This window comes from Neophocaena asiaeorientalis, unplaced genomic scaffold (genome assembly GCF_003031525.2).
Source record: "Neophocaena asiaeorientalis asiaeorientalis breed wild unplaced genomic scaffold, Neophocaena_asiaeorientalis_V1.1 scaffold173, whole genome shotgun sequence".
Lineage (NCBI taxonomy): Eukaryota > Metazoa > Chordata > Mammalia > Artiodactyla > Phocoenidae > Neophocaena > Neophocaena asiaeorientalis.
Window position 1 is genome coordinate 1,273,125 of NW_020174289.1, and position 18,108 is coordinate 1,291,232.

The following is an 18,108-nucleotide window of genomic DNA, read 5'->3' on the forward strand; positions in this document are numbered from 1 at the left end:
ATGTTTTGTGCAATAGAAGCATGACTGAAATGTGACATTTTTCGATTCATGAAACAAACTTTCATTACATGCCTACTGCAGGCCAAACACTGTGCTAGGTGCTGGGATCCCAAAGACACCAGTCATGTTCTCAAAGTTCTTAAGGTCTACAATCAATAAATTTTGATTTTTTTCAGGTTGGTATTCAAACTTAATGATAGGTATGTCCAGCCTATTAACACATACTCATGAAACTATAGATGTCAGGCAAAAGACAGTTCAGGTATTGTTCTTGTTCAGCAAGAAAGTGAATGAGTGAGTCTTTGGGAGGGTGGGGACAAAGGGAGGAAGGCACCTGCAGCATCAATCAACAGTCTGTCAAGAGACTATGTCTTCTCAGCTACCTGAACCCCTTAGAAAAAATATGCTGCGTAAGAATTTGTTCAACTACTTGGCCACAAAATAATTGATTAAAATGATATATAAAAAAAAAAAAAATGATATATAATCTTAAAAACTTTTCTAGTGAAATGTATTTCACATACTTTTTCCTGTTTGATCCTCTGAGATAAGGAGGGTGTGTTACTATATTTATTTTCTAGATAAATAAACTGAAGTTTAGAGAGGTTAACCACACAGAGGTGACAATTCTGGGACTAGTCAAGAGTATAGAAACAATAATAAATAAAAACAATGGGGACTAGATGCAAATTTGTCTGAAGTTTGGATTGTCAATAAATCTTTAAAAAATTCCAACAAATTTATATTTTTGTTTCTTCCATTCAGTAGCTAAGACTGTTATTTACCTGCCATAATTAAATCAGCCAAAACATGCTGCAGTCAATATTTCTGATGAACTTAGATACTACTTGGGCAGTAATCAGTTTAACTTCAGTAAGTAAAACTGGGCATAACAACAACAAAAAATTCTGATGAACTCTGCTGCCATCTGACTTTTTCTGCCATCAAAATAAATTAAGACCAAGACATTTACTGTTGAAGTAAGGAGGGTGTTTAAGTTCTTGAATCATCCAGAGATGCTATCTATATAGGAGTAAAAAATGCTGGGTTTTGATTGGGATTGACATATATACACTAATATGTATAAAAGAGATAACTAATAAGAACCTGCTGTATAAAAAACAAATTAAATTAAATTTAAACAAACAAACAAAAAAACGCTGGGTTTTTCTTTCGGCCGAGCCGCGCAGCTTGCGGGATGTTCCCCAGCCCGGGATTGAACCCGGGCCCTCGGCAGTGAAAGCGCGGAGTCCCAACCACTGGACCACGAGGGAATTCCCAAAAATGCTGTTGATAATATATCAAATCTCCATTTTAAGTACTCGGCTGTGCACATCATCACTGAATTGTACAGCAGTGAATATACTGTAACTGACGTAATGAATAAGTGCAGTAACTTAAAATAAAGAAAATAATCCTTTTACCTCTGACTTTTCTTGATTTTGATCTTTAATCTGTCAGAATAAAGGCAGGTCCCTTATTTCTCCACAAAGGACACATGGCTGCATTATAAAATGAACAAATAGAAAGAGTGTGAACATAGATACACAAAGAGTGTGGTTTACAGTATAGAATGTAGAACATTGAAAAGAACATGAGACTTACAGTCAAATCCTGGACTCTAGACCGTCCTTCCAACCACTTGCTGTGTGACCTTGATCAAATCATCTCTCAGCCTTAGTTCCCCTATGGGGAAAAATAAAATGTGAATAATAATAGCATCCTGCTAGCTCACAGGCATAAGAAAATGAAAGCACTTTGTAAACGATGCAAAGGAATGTACACATGAGGTATCAATTTTAAGGTACTATTATTATTATTTTCATGATCACAGGGGATTTTTTTTTAAATGTAGGTTTTTAAATGCCTGAGAAAATGGGGCAGTCACAGAACCATGACTTTAAACAAACTTTATTTGGGCGCATGACTGACTGGCAATCATGTGCAATCATTTTAGCTGTCACAGGCCCAGAGAAATGTGGGAGAGCTCTTCCATGAAATGTTTATATTTCATAAACAAAATGATGTGCTTAACAGTCAGAGCGATGGGAGGGTTCCGGCTAATGCATTTTCCAATGTGTGAGGCAGATTATTAATGCGCTCCAGTAGCTGTTAATTTCAGTTTGCCGGAATGATTTATGGGGAGGTAAAGGAGAGAGACATAATCTAATTGAGATCAGAATCACTGTTCTAGCAGCAAAGCAGCAGCATGGGCCCTAGGCACGGCAGAATGATTAATACCTAATAAGCAAATAATCCGTTAAATTATTATAAACATTACTTTTGACAACTCTTTTGTTGGCAAATGAAAGAGAAAAAAAAGAGAAAAGTAACGAAAGATAGAAAAACACCACTTTCCCTAATAATAGTATAAAGGCAGATTTTGTCAGAGCAAGGGTGATGGATATCATGATGGGCTTGATGAGCATTATGATCAATTTTAAGTTGACTGGGGAGGCACTTTTACCATAATACAAACAATAATTGAATGCCTGGAGCAAGATCACCCTTCAGAAACAAAAATAAATAACACCAGTTCTCAAAGTGTGGCTCTTCTTACCACACCTTATCCTTAGCTCTCTAGTAAGTATGCCAGTCCCTTGTCACCATGAAGGTGACAATTTGAATTGAATTTGATTCCTCTAGGGAACTCATATAAGTGGAATCATACAGTATTTTTCCTTTTTACTTAGCATAATGTCTTCAAGGTTCATCCACATTGTAACACTATCAGAATTTCCTTCCTTTTTAAGGTTGAATAATATTCCACTGTATGCATATATCACATTTTGTTTATTCATTCATCTATCTATTGATGCACAGTTGGATTGCCTCTACCTTTTGGCTACTGTGAGTAATGCTGCCATGAAGATGTGTATATACAAATATCTATTCAAATCCCTGCTTTCAGTTTATTTGTTCAGCTTTAATTGGGGTATAATTGACCAAACTGTAAGATATTTAAAGTATACAACCTGATGATTTGATATACAAATACATTGTGAAAGGTTTCCCCTCGTGAAATTAATTAACAAATCCATCACTTCATGTATGTGCTTTTTTTCTTTTTGGTGAGAACATTTAAGTTCTACTCTCTTTGCAAATTTCAATTATCCGATACAGCTCTATTAACTATAGTCACCATGTTATACATTAGATCCTCAGTTTTTATTCATATTATAACTGAAAGTTTGTACCCTTTTACTTACCTATTTATTGTGAATAATGCTGCAATGAACATGGGAGTACAGATATCTCTTCAAGATAATAATTTCACTTCTTTTGGATATATACCAAGAAGTTGGATTGTGGATCATATGGTAGTTCTATTTTTAATTTCTTGAGGAAACTCCATACTCTTCTCATAGTGACTGTATTAGTTTACATTCCCACCAATAGGGCACAAGGATTTATTTCTCCATATCCTTGCTACCATTTGTTATCTCTTGTATTCTAATAATAGCCATCCTAACAGGTGTGAGGTGATATTGTGGTTTTCATTTGTACTCCCCTGATGATTAGTGATGTTGAACACCTTTTCGTGTTCCTGTTGGCCATGTGTATTTTTCTTTGGAAAATGCTTATTCGGGTCCTTTGCCCATTTTTTAATTGGATTATTTGGTTTTTGCTACTGATTTGTATGAGTTCCTTAAATATTTTGGATATTAACTCCTTATTGGATATGTGGTTTACAAATATTTTTTCCCATTCCATAGGATGTCTTTTCATTTTGTTGATGGTTTCCTTTGCTGTGCAGAAGCTTTTTAGTTTGATGTAGTCCCACGTGTTTATTTTTACTTTTGTTGCCTTTGCTTTTGATATCAAATGCAAAAAGTAATTTCCAAGACCAATGTCAAAGAGCTTACCACCTATGTTTTCTTCTAGGAGTTTTATGGTTTCAGGTCTTATGATCAAGTCTTTAATCTATTTTGAGTTAATTTAGAGGTATGGTATAAGTTAGTGGTCCAATTTCATTATTTATATGTGGCTTTCCAGTTTTCCCAACACCATTTATTGAAGACACTACCCTTTCCTCATTGTATATTTTTAGCTCTTTTGTTGTTAACCCATATATGCATGGGTTTATTTCTGGGCTCTTTATTCTGTTCCATTGAACTCTGTGCCTATTTTTATGCCAGTACCATATAGTTTTGATTACTATAGCTTTGTAATGTAGTTTGAAATCAGGAAGCTTTGTTCTTTCTCAAAATTGCTTTGGCTATTCCAGGTCTTTTGTAGTCCCATACAAATTTTAGGATTGTTTTTTCTATTTCTATAAAAAATGCCATTGGAGTTTTGGTAAGGATTGTATTTAATCTGTAGATCATTTTAGGTAGTATAGAGATTTTAACAATATTATTTCTTCCAATCTGTGAGCATAGAATATTTTTCCATTTATTTATGTCTTCTTTTCTTCATCAATGTCTTATAGTTTTCAATGTACAGATCTTTCATCTCCTTAGTTAAATTCTGTACTTTCAAGTCCTTTGAGTATATAGTCAAAAGTGGAATGGCTAGATCATATGACAATTCCATTTTTAATTTTTTGAGGAATTGCCACACTGTTTTCCATAGCAACTGCATCATTGTACATTCCTACCAGCAAAGCACAAGTGTTCCAATTTCTCCACATCATCAACACTTATGTTCTAGTTTTTTGTTTCTTGGTTTTTTTAAATAATAGCCATCCTAATGAGTGTAAAGGAGTTTCTTTTTGGACTGAGTTGTCTAATCTGGCTTTGACTCTCCAAGAGACCAAAAAAAAAAAAAATGTTATTTTCATCTTGGGCCTACTCAGGGACTTTTATTTTGTGTGTAGTTCAACATATATTGGCATCTACATCGTGACAATCGCAGACCCCACTGGGTAATCATCACCCAGCTAAGGAAGCAAAACCACACTGAAATTAGTAAAGACGGGGAAAGAGGTCCCTGGAGGGCTCAGCAGAGAGCGTGTGCAGTTGAGCAGGTGATGCACGTAGAGCCTCTTTTACTACAACCCAGAAATCCCAAAGCTATTATCTGACAAGAACGTTCATGCACCCCTCAAATCTTTCTTCATCTTCCTCTACTTCCTATTTAACAATTCCCTCTGCACCTCCATGTCACCAAGATTAATCATGGCTGTTTGAAGTACCATACCATTGCCCACTCCATCTGCTGCTCCATCGCCTGCTCCTGACCACAAATCTAAATCAATTAGTTCCTCATTACATGAGTGTAAAATGTCTAAAGTCTGATAAGAGCAACTCAACCACTCAGGGACCTGGTGGGTCTAACTTCTTGTCTCCCACTCCATTACTGACATTCTCTAGGGCACGGACTAAGTTATATCCCTTCTTTTTGCCTCAATTTCTTCTTTCACAAAGTCTGGGCAACAGAATTAAGTCACTGATTAGGTTAATATCTAATATGGAGACTGGAGCCTGCTTTGAGATTTTAAGATGTCTCTAATTAACATTATAATTAGCATTAAAGTTAATTGTTAATAATCTAAGAATTTATTAGCCCAGGGGAAACATTAATAGATATAGGATAATGAAAGATCTAGCAAAGAAAGGGCAACTAAATATTTGGGACCTGGTTTTACATATAATGTACCAATCCCTTCCCAATCATCATAAAGTCACCATAGAATGTCCTATTAAGTTTTGTTTATGGTTTCCTTTGCTGTGCAAAAGCTTTTGGGTTTAATTAGGTCCCATTTGTTTACATTTCCATTACTCTTGGAGATGGATCAAAAAAAATATTGCTGTGATTTATGTCATAACTGAATCACTTTGCTGTGCACCTAAAACTAACACAACATTGTTAATCAACTATACTCCAATATAAAATTAGAAAATTTTTAAAAAAGAATGTCTTATTAAGTAATACTGCCACAAGAGCTGTATGAATTTATTTACCAGCTTTTTGATTTTCAAAGAGTTTATTATATCTAAACTCAAACTGTAGAGAAATAATATCTACGTTTATAATGAGACAGTTAAATTGGCAATGCAAGAACTTCTAAGCATTCCTAAAATCTTACTCTGATATACACTTTAGAGACATTCCCAGAATACTATGATAGTATAATTCAACTTTTCTTTCTGGAATTCATCATTTAAGATGTGTCTCTATCAAGAATGACAGAAGAGGGTGTGTCTCTCTTCTTTACACTCAAATTCCACATTACATGAGTGAAAATGGTTTTAATTCTTTCAAAGAGTAGTTCTCTTAAGAAATTTGTTCAAAACCCTCTAGATGTACACTGGAAGCCAGCCCAAAAGATAACCAAATTTCAAGGCAATCCCTCCATTCCCACTTAGCATGGGCAATTCCCATTCCTCAGCATCCTTGAATAATCTAGAGAGACATTTCTTCTTCACGATCACTAAAGGATTCAAGTTGGAAATAATATCCAGAAATGCCCAGTCCCAACCTTGATACTGCACCTCTTGATTCTTGGAAAGGATACCCCATTTAAAGGTCATGGACTGGCTCCCATAAAATTTTAAGGGTACCTATTTTGTAAAAGCTTAGGAGCATCTTACATCAGAAAGATCTCGCCCAAGGTATCTAAAGAACCTTATAAATATCAGAGCTTGAAACTGCTGTCCAGATACAGAAAGTAGAGATTAGAGATCTTACAAAGCTTATCAGTGACAGAGTCAGGACTAAAAACAAGAGCTCCTGGGTCTTTATCCACAAACCTTTCCATTCTTCCATGCTGCTTCCTCACTAATTCCAGCTAAGCATCACTGATTATTGCTTTTAGCTGCCCATTCAACAAATTTAACTGATGGATAAAACACATTGGATCTCATTCATTCATTCAATCATTGAGCACTAACCACATGCCATAGACTTTGCTAAGCATTAGGGTCAGCCCCATGAGTATGCAAACCTGCCCTCACGTGCTTATACTCCAGGAGGGGAGAAAGGAATTAGGCAAGTAAACAAAATTTTAAAATATGATTACACAACCTGATAAGTTTTATGAGGGAAATAGGGTAATGAGACAGTCATAGAGAAGGCCAATTTACATTGGGTTATCAGAAAAAAACATCTCTGAGTAGGAGTCATTTGAGCTGAAAGTGAAATATGAAGATAAGTTAACACACAAAGAGCTGGAGAAGAGCACTGCAGGTTGAGGCAAGAGCAAGCAGGAAAGCCTCACAGCACAAGAGGGCTTGCTGGGTCAGAGGATCAGAAAAGAGGCTGGTTGGCTGGGGTGCAGAAAGAAGGATAAAATGGGGTTACAGAGCATCCAGGACCTTGTAGGCCATTTTAAGGGGGCTGGTTTTATTTGAAGAGCAATGAGAAATTTTTGAAGGTTTAGGCTGGAACGTGATGTGACCTGCTTTATGTTCTTAAAAGATAACTCACAGCAACAGTTGGGTAGAGAATGGATTGTAAGGGAGTGGGTGTGGAATCAGGAAGACAAGACAAGGCTACAGCGATGCCCAGGTGAGAAATAACAACATTCTGACTATCATAATGGCAGGACAGTAAAAAGAAGTAGATGGATTGCAGATATGTTTCGGAAGTAGAACTGGTAAGAGTTGGTGATCTATATCATGAGTGCGGGAAATAGACTAAGTGTGATTCTTAGTTGCTGTCATGAGATAGTGACAGTGCTATCTACCAAGGTGAAGAATTTTGCTGTCACTTTGCTAAGTTACCTCACGGTGAAGACCTCAGGAGTGTATTGCTCTGTAAAACCAGGGGCATAACTAGATATTAGAAACATCTATGATACCTCCAAGAAGAACTCTTAAAGAGGTTCATCTATCTCTCCATTTGCTAAGCATAATCTCCCATCAATACTAAAAAGAATGGAGGAACATGTCCCTACATTAATCACAGAACATTGATTACAATCAGCTCACTTTGGCAACTCCACACTCCTTCACTCCAGAGCTCTCCAAATGCCTGCCAAGTAGCTAGTGATTCACTTGCTAAAACCTTGAGGGAGCTTGTAATCAGTTATAGATGCACTAGAAGGACTAAGTGGGAAAAATAATTCTGGAGAAGGTATGCACTTTTGAACATCATCATATAACATACTATCAACATTTTAACACTCTGAACAAAACATCCATACTTTCCTATTTCAGAGTTGCACACCTAATGAAAATTTGCTCTTTTCCTCCACATAAACCAAATATGCCTAAGCTCTAAGAAGTGTCTTATGGTACTTCTGAGAGCAAAATCTATATACATTACAATAAAAAAACATATTTGGTATTTGCTCAGCACCGTATGTTTATAAAGCACTCTTACATACATGAGTTTAAACCATCTGGCAACACTGGTTAAGTCAACAGGACAAATATTAGCATCCTTTATTTTCAGCTGAAGAAATTATGGAGAAAAAACTTTTAATTCAGTTTAAAATATTTAATCCCTTTGATGTAGTAATTTCACAATCTACCCTAAAGAAATAACCAGAAATGGCAGAGATCTCATCGTATTACTGCTTCATCATATTACTCAGGGCTGAGATGTTACCAAAAGGTAACTATGGCAATGCAGAGGAAACTACCCACAATCGCTTTCAGAGAAAATTTGTTCCTCTAGTCTGTCAGCTGGCTCAAGCACCTTTCATGTATTGTCCCTTATGTCATTACCTACCAAGACCTTTTGGACCTAACCCTATAAGGCTTTTCAGTCAATTCAAAGGAAACTTCTTCTTAGGTTTAACTGGTTAACCATTCCCAGATAACTCTAGGGGTTTCCTCAGCATGAAGGACTCCTGAATTTGTATCATCCATTCTCACCTTTCTGCCAATCTATGACCAACAGGGTAGAATAGTTATACTGAATACAAAAAGCTGTTGTCCATAAGCCTATTTTTCAAAACAATTACTGTGCTCTGCTTTGAAGATAATATACGATACAGATTTATCACAGATTAGGCAACTTCCTTTATAAGAAGACAAACAGGATTATGTTTTATTCACTCCCTCATTCACTCATTCATTCATGCATGCAATGTATATTCGTCCAAGTCTACTCTTGGGCAGGTATGTGCTGTGGCTACAGAAATGAACAAAACAAAGTTGCTATCTTCATGCATCTTATGTTTAGTGGGACAATGAATAAGAAAATCAATTCATTAAATCATTTCTAATAGTGATCAGCGATAACGAAAAATAAATCAGGAATGAAAGGTTCAGAGTTACGGGAGATGAGGAGAGCAATTTTAGATAAGTGGGCAGGGAGATCTCCCAACAGAAACCCAAATGGTGTGAAAGAATGAGCTGTGGGAATATTTGAAGAAGACTAACATCACTGCTTTTGAAACTCTGATCTCCTGAACTCTGAACCCTACAAATATGAATAGCCTTTCCAATTTAGTTGATTTCCCTCAACTGAATCTCTTACTTGTATACTTAATCCACTCTAGCTCCATTCACTCTTTTAGGACCAATTGCTTGCCCTCTGGTTTATGACAGCTAGGAGGCCTTCCTGTCTAGCTCATCCTCCTAAGACATCCTGACACCTATGTCCCAGCAAAGAGGCAATTTTTCCTGCCTTTCAACTAACAAATGAAGATAAAGACAACAAAAATGAATGTGAGGAGATAGCTGATGATAGCCTTTTGGGGGGGAGGGGTGAAGAAGGTACAAGAAACGTTGAAAAAGTTTACTTTGTGAAAAATTAGGAGGAATAATAACTATGAGATCTACAACAACAAAAAAGAAAAGTGTTGGCAAAAAAGATCACTGTGTAACTCCTGGAGCACCAGCAAAACTAGAGAAAACAGAGAGAAAAATAAAGCACTCCTTTTTGTTTAGGCCACCTATAGCTGTATCAAGTCCACTGTCCAGGTTGTAGGTCTTTCCCAATTTCAGTACAGATGGAATAGAAAATATAATTAACAACTACACCTTGATTTTTGTTCCTGGGTAATATCCCAAGTTCTAAACTCAGTTTATATGACAGAATACCAATATACAGCTCTCACTAGGAAACTGAGTAGCCAGCCTTTTCCCCCTGAGACATAGAAATATGCCTGAATTTCTGAAAGTAAGCTTCCAAAGGGGGAAACAGAAGTGACCTAATCCCCCGGATAATGGACCAAAGACCGAATAGTCAAACTTCAACTTTGGGTTCATATTCCTTCACACAAATATTTTACATTAATGCATATCCAAGAATGAACAATAAACTCTGGAAATAGGTACAGCAGTCCTAGTTTCAAAATTGTAAAGTTATTCTCACCATTTACACAACTGTCAAGGAACACCTCAGAAGGAGTCATGGGTACTGTGATCAGGAAATCGTAAGACTTCAAAACCTGTACGCAGTCCTTCTCCAGAGAAATGCAAAGGGTCTGTGTTTATGGTGTCCCTCCCCCTCAAACTACCAATAGTTTACCCTATCTTCTCTTCTCTTTAGAACCTAAACTGTTTTGGTTACATAGGTTTTTTTGGTTTGTTTGTTTGTTTTTTGCAGAAACATAAAGGTAGAACGTCTCTAAACCTTTCACATTTCCATAAAGTTCATTTTCCAAAAGCCAATTCACTTTGTTTTTCCACTAAACTCATTCATGCATCACTTAGAAACTAGGCACTGCAGATGTAGAAGCAAACAAAAGAAACAGGGTTTTGCCCTCCTGGAACTTAGTGTCTAGACTGAATCAAAGATGGAAATGTAAAAAAATGAAGTCATAAAAGTACTAGGATAATATGTGAGTGAACTTTTTTATAATCTTAGGGTGATAGGGAAGCTTTTGTTTGCACATTTTATGAAAACTAAAAATAACAAAAGACTGACTCATTTACCATAAAAAATCATAAAAGAATGACAGATTTAAGAACAGAGTAAAATTTTTAAATTGACTGCAAAATAATGACAACAAAATAAACAAAGCCAAAGGATAAACGACAAATTGTTAAAAAAAAAAAAAGTAACACACAAGTCAGAAAGTAAACCTCTTAATTCACAAAGAGTTATTTCAAAGCAACAATAATAAGGTAAAACAAAATGAGGAAATGGGCAAAGGGCATGACCAGGAAACTCATAGAAGAAGAACTAAAAGTAGTCAATTAGCATGGTTCGACCTTATTTAAAATATAAATTAAAACAAATAATGGAGATTTTATTTAAAAGATTTTAAGTTTTAAAATGTCCAAGGGTATGGGGAAATGTTCACATACTATCAGAAAAGTACACATTCTTACATTTCCTTTTGGAAAGAAATTTGGTAAAATCTATTAAAGTCTTAAATGTGCTAACCCTTTGATTCCTGCCCCCAGTGATTTTACTTCCAATAATCGTAAGTATAATTAAAGACGTGTGTACACATATATTGGGTTGGACAAAAGGTTCGTTCGTTTTCTTCCATAAGATGGCTCTAGTAGCACTTAGTTATCTTTAAATTCATTTGAAACAATTGTTAGACTGTATGGTGACAGCTGTCGTATCAGCATGCATTTAAAAAAAGTTATCAGGGGCTTCCCTGGTGGCGCAGTGGTTGAGACTCCGCCTGCGGATGCAGGGGACATGGGTTCGTGCCCCGGTCCGGGAAGATCCCACGTGCCGTGGAGTGACTGGGCCCGGGAGCCATGGCCGCTGAGCCTGCACGTCCGGAGCCTGTGCTCTGCAACGGGAGAGACCACAACAGTGAGAGGCCCTCGTACCACAAAAAAAAAAAAGTTATCAAAATTGGTGAATTTTTGTGTAGCCTTTTTAACATTGAAGATAGAAGAAAAACAGCAACATTTTTGGCATATTATGCTTTATTATTTCAAGAAAGGTGAAAATGCAATTGAAACACAAGAAAAGATTAGTGCAGTGTATGGAGAAGGTGCTGTGACTGATCAAACACGTCAAAAGTGGGTTGTGAAGTTTCGTGCTGACGATTTCTCACTGGACGATGCTCCATGGTCAGGTAGACCAGTTGAAGTTGACAGTGATCAAATCAAGACATTAATTGAGAACAATTAACATTACACCACACGGGAGATAGCTGACATATTCAAAATATCTAAATCAAGCATTGAAAATCCTTTGCACCAGTTTGTTTATGTTCATCACTTTGATGTTTGGGTTCCACATAAGTAAAGCGAAAAAAACCTTCTTGACTGTTTTTCCACATGCGATTCTCTACTTAAACATAATGAAAACGTTCCATATTTAAAACAAATTGTGACAAGACGATGAAAAATGGATACAGTACAATAATGTGGAATGGAAGAGATCGTGGGGCAAGTGAAATGAACCACCACCAACCACACCAAAGGCCGGTTCATCCAAAGATGGTGATGTGTATATGGTGGGTTTGGGAGTCCTCTATTATGAGCTCCTTCTGGAAAACCAAACGATTAATTCCAACAAGTACTGCTCCCAATTAGACCAACTGAAAGCACCACTCGAGGAAAAGCATCCGGAATCAGTCAACAGAAAATGCATAATCTTCCATCAGCATAATGCCAGACCATATGTTTCTTTGATGACCAGGCAAAAACTGTTACAGCTTGGCTGGGAAGTTCTGATTCATCCGCCGTATTCACCAGACACTGCACCTTCAGATTTCCATTTATTTCAGTCTTTACAAAATTCTCTTAATGGAAAAAATTTCAATTCCCTGGGAGACTGTGAAAGCCACCTGGAACAGTTCTTTGCTCAAAAAGATAAAAAATTTTGGGAAGATGGAATTATGAAGTTGCCTGAAAAATGGCAGAAGGTAGTGGAACAAAAGGGTGAATATGTTGTTCAATAAAGTTCTTGGTGAAAATGAAAAATGTGTCTTTTATTTTTACTTAAAAACTGAAGGCACTTTTTGGCCAACCCAATATAAGCAACAATATTCAATACACCAAAATTTGTAATAAAAATATTTTAAAACTAATGAATAGGATATTAATTACACATAACTGAATCTTCTGCAGCTGTTAGAAAGAATGTATACTGATATGAAAAGGCCTATGAGTACTGATATGAAAAGATGCTTAAGATATATTCTTTATGTTGTTATATATTTAATACATATGTGCATATACATATATATACAGACACAAAGATACCAAATTTTGAACAATGGTTATCTGTGAAAATTAAAAGTATGGGAGTCACTTTTTAAAACATTTCTAAATTGTCTAAATTATTTATAGCATGTGTTTTTATCTTTGCAATGAAAATAAATAATAAAGGAGCAAGCCCCAGTGTTTAATAGTTATGTGTTATCAGGCATTTATTATTATTTATTATGAGCTTTTTATCCCTTTTAAGTCCTGATATCATATTGCCAACATAAACTAGACCTTCTGTGCAAAGACACCTATATGATTGAACATCATTTCTCAATCAAATGCTGAGGAGATCTGTTATTTGGGTCTCCTCATGATAACAAAGGCTAGGCTAGAACCCTCCAGGACTTAACAGTTGTCTCCTATTGCAGTAGGTTGAGGAGAGATGTAAAGCACAAGGGACAGTCTAAGTACATGCATGATATTAACTAGGCTAGACCATGTAGAAGCCTGTGGATTCATTCTGCTATTTTAGCTTAAGATCTAAACTAGAAACAGAACAAAGAACCATCTTCTTGACCAATTTCACCCATACCATATAGCTGATCTTAGCCATTCAGACATAACATTATGAGAAGGTAGGTAAACGAAACAGTACCATCCCATCTTCCAAAGGTCTAGTGTGGAGGATGCCTAAGCTTCTTCTCAATGCTTCCCTCTCTCTGAGCCCCAGCCCGGCCTAGCTTAGCGTCTCAAAAGTGGGGGCATCTGCCAAGTGTAAGATGCCTAGAAGCTCTAACTTAAACCACAGGTTTCATGGGGCTAAGAGAAAAGAGAACTTCAAAGAAAGGTCCAAGGAGAGCACACAGCCTACATTTAATTTTATTTGTAATACTTTTCGCCTTCCTACTAAAAATTACACATTGTGTTTCTTTTGATGTGTGTGTGTGTCTCTGTGTGTGTCTTGTGTGTGTATAAAAATGTTGGGAATATGGAGCTCCTCCTAGTGGTTAGAGTACATGGCCATCAGGTTCAAAAATAAAGTCCTAACTTTGCTGTTTTCACTTGTTCATTTAGAAATATTTGAAAGGCAACAAAATTGAGGGTATAAGAAAGAGACATCAAAAATGAAGTGAAGGGGGCTTCCCTGGTGGCGCAGTGGTTGAGAGTCCGCCTGCCGATGCAGGGGACGCGGGTTCGTGCCACACAACTACTGAGCCTGTGCTCTAGAGCCCGCGAGCCACAACTACTGAAGCCCCACATGCCACAACTACTGAAGCCTGCACACCTCAAGCCTATGCTCTGCAACAAGAGAAGCCACCGCAATGAGAAGCCCTCGCACCACAACTAAGAGTAGCAACCCCTCGCCGCAACTAGAGAAAGCCCGTGTGCAGCAACGAAGACCCAACAAAGCCAATAAATAAATAAATAAATAATAAAATAAATCTATAAAAAAATGAAGTGAGACAGTGACTAAGGAGGCAATAGTTGTTCTCTATTTTTGTAGGAAGAAATGGGAATATCAATCACGCCAATGGAAACACTGAGTGATAAGTGGGTAATTTTGGAAAATCGGCATGTAAGGCTAAAAAAGCCTTCCTACCAAATTATAAAATATGATAAGCCTAGCAGTAGTCAAGATTATATCCATGTTTTGTCCTAGGAATTGATAAAAATACTAACATTTATAGGCACGCAGTAAATATACTACTTGTTGAATGTGTTGAATGATGGGCCTAGAGAGTCAAACCTTCCTTAAGGATTGGATCTTATTCATAACATCCTTATTTTCTAATGTATTTGGCATTTTCTAGTCTTAATGACTATTGGGAGGTAACCATGGGTAAAGCTCCCATAGAGAAAATGATTGAATTTTGAGCTACTAAGAAAAACAATAGTTTCAGACAAAAATATACATATAGTCTATGGCCTGAAGGCCCCAAGGAGTAGCAAAATCCACAGAGCCCATGAAAACTTAATATGATTTGACGAATGTTAAAAAGCTAAATCTAGGGCTTCCCTGGTGGCACAGTGGTTAAGAATCCACCTGCCAATGCGGGAGACATGGGTTCGAGCCCTGGTCCAAGAAGATCTCACATGTCACAGAGCAACTAAGCTGTGCGCCACAACTACTGAGACTGCGCTCTAGAGCCTGCAAGCCACAACTACTGAAGCCTGTGCACCGCAACCACTGAAGCCTGGGCGCCCTAGAGCCCATGCTCCACAACAAGAGAAGCCACCGCAATGAGAAGCCCATGCACCGCAACGGAGAGTAGACCCCGCTCGCCGCAACTAGAGAAAGCCTGCGCCCAGCAACGAAGACCCAACACAGCCAAAAATAAATTTAAAAAAAAAAATTTAAATCTAAGTATTTCCTTCACAGGATTATTCTAATATTTCATTGGATTCATTGCTAACAAGCTTTCTAAATCATACACATTTTCCTATTTTCTTAATTTTTGACCAACTGGCTATTCATATTAAGATAGAATATAGGATTGTTTGAGGAGCAGTTTACTTTAACTATAGCAAATATCTATCATTCTAAACACTGCAAATTATATTATTGTAATGAATGGTGTACTACACTGTCTTTTAGAGAGGAATTACAAATTCAGATCAAAAGTTTTCTATGTCTTTATAATACAAGGTTAATAAAAAGTAGACCCACCAACTAAAATTCACTTTAGCAGTGGTGAATTTGATATTTGTGGCTTTAACTATTTTTTAGCACTGTCACAAGTCTAAGATGTGTAAAGATTTTAAATTTTGCTAAAGCAAGCACTTGAATCAAACTTTGTCAAAGCAGTAAGGTGGTAGCAACTCACTTAGCTTAAGCAGACTACGAGACTCATGGTGGAGCTTTGTTCCTTACTTGTTTTCACATGTACAGAGATTCTTATAAAAGTAATTAAACAAGGAGGCCATTAGACTGGAGTGGCTCTAGTACCTTGGCAGCCTACATAAGCAGACCAAAACCTAAGCCAGATTCAACGCAACTGAACTGTAGAAAATGAAACTTAAGAACAACCAATCAAAAGCAGACAACTAGACTTCCCTAAATAACTCAACAAGCTGTAGCCAATCAAATAATTTCCTTGCTTTGCTTCCCCTAGCTCCTATCAGTGGCATGCTCCTAAACACCTTTGGTTTGGTGCCGAAATTCTGCATCAATGTATTTTCAAAAAACTCTTTTTTTTGCTTTTTAAAAAAATTGTTTTAATTTTATTGAAATAGCTGATTCACAATGTTGTGATAGGTTCAGGCGTATAGCACAGTGATTCAGTTTTACATTTTTTTCAGATTCTTTTCCCTTAAAGGTTATTACAAAATACTGAGTAGAGCTCCCTGTGCTATACAGTAGGTCCTTGTTGGTTATCTACTTTATATATAGTAGTGTTTATATTTTAATTCCAAACTCCTAATTTATCCCTCCCTCCCCCTTTCTCCTTTGGTAACTATAAGTTTGTTTTGTATGTCTGTGAGTCTATTTCTGTTTTGTAAATCAGTTCATTTATATCATTTTTTTAGTTTCCACATATAAGCAATATCATGTGATATTTGTCTTTCTCTGACTGGCTTACTTAGTATGATAATCTCTAGGTCCATCCATGTTGCTGCAAATGGCATTATTTCATTCTTTTTTATGTCTGAGTAGTATTCCATTGTGTATATGTATGTGTGTGTGTGTGTATATATATATATATATATATATATATCCCAACCTCTTTATCCATTCATCTGTCAGTGGACACTTAGGTTGCTTCCATGTCTTGACTATTGTAAATAGCACTGCAGTGAACATCGAGGTGCATGTATCTTTACAAATTATGGCTTTCTCCGGATATATGCCCAGGAGTGGGATTGCTGGATCATATGGCAGCTCTATTATTAGTTTCTTAAGGAATCTCCATACTGTTCTCCATAGTGGCTGTACCAATTTACATTCCCACCAACAGTGTAGGAGGGTTCCCTTTTCTCCACACCTTCTCCAGCATTTATTGTTTGTAGACTTTTTGATGATGGCCATTCTGACCAGTGTGACGTGATATCTCATTGTAGTTTTGATTTGCATTTCTCTAATAATTAGCAATGTTGAGCATCTTTTCATGTGCCTTTTGCCCATCTGTATCTCTTCTTTGGAGAAATGTCTATTTAGACCTTCTGCCCATTTTTTGATTAGGTTGTTTTTTTGATATTGAGCTGCATAAGCTGTTTATATATTTTGAAGATTAATCCCTTGTCAGTAGTATTGTTTGCAAATATTTCTGTAGGTTGTCTTTTTGTTTTGTTTATGGTTTCCTTTGCTGTGAAAAAGCTTTTAAGTTTAATTAGGCCCCATTTGTTTATTTTTGTTTTTATTTCCATTACTCTAGGAGACAGATCAAAAAAAGTATTGCTGAGATTTATGTCAAAGAGTTATATGTCTCAGTTTATCTTTCAGTATTCTCAAAACAGAACCGAAATCCCTTAAGGAGTCACTTAAGGTTTTCTGTTCTAATAAAAATTAGGACTGTAAAAGTCTCTAGACATATCACTCAAGGAAATCAAATTCCATAACATAACTTTAGTTTTAATTTAGATATTACCATAATTTGCCTACAGATTCACAATTAATCAGTAGTTAAATGACATATATTGATTGAGTGAATACTGTATATAAGAGAACATTAGACAGGTTAATCTCTGTAGTCATGAAATCTTAGCTGAAACACCAAAGCTAAAAACAATAGGCAATAAGTACCCTCATAATCTAAAAAGGGGAAATAGTCACATCAATGCCAGCCTTACTAAATGGCTATCAACCAGCACTATCAACCCCTATCACTAGAACAACCCTACTGTCACTCCCCAGAGCGTTGTTTACCAGCTACATAATATTTAACCCCAGTGCTGCCACAGGACCAAGAGAAGGCCCAGTGAGAAAGTTCTAAGAAGAAATCAGCGTGTCTCCTAGAGCTTGAGGAATTATGAATTTGAAGACTGGTATCTGCTTCTTACCTGGTGAATTCTGAAGACAGAAGGCAATTTACTTATGCCAACTATGGCAAGGAAAGGAAGGAAAGGAGCAACTGGGCAAACCACACCCCTAGGGTTTCACACGGCAAAGATGATATGTTTCCTATGAGCCAAGTAGATGCCGTCA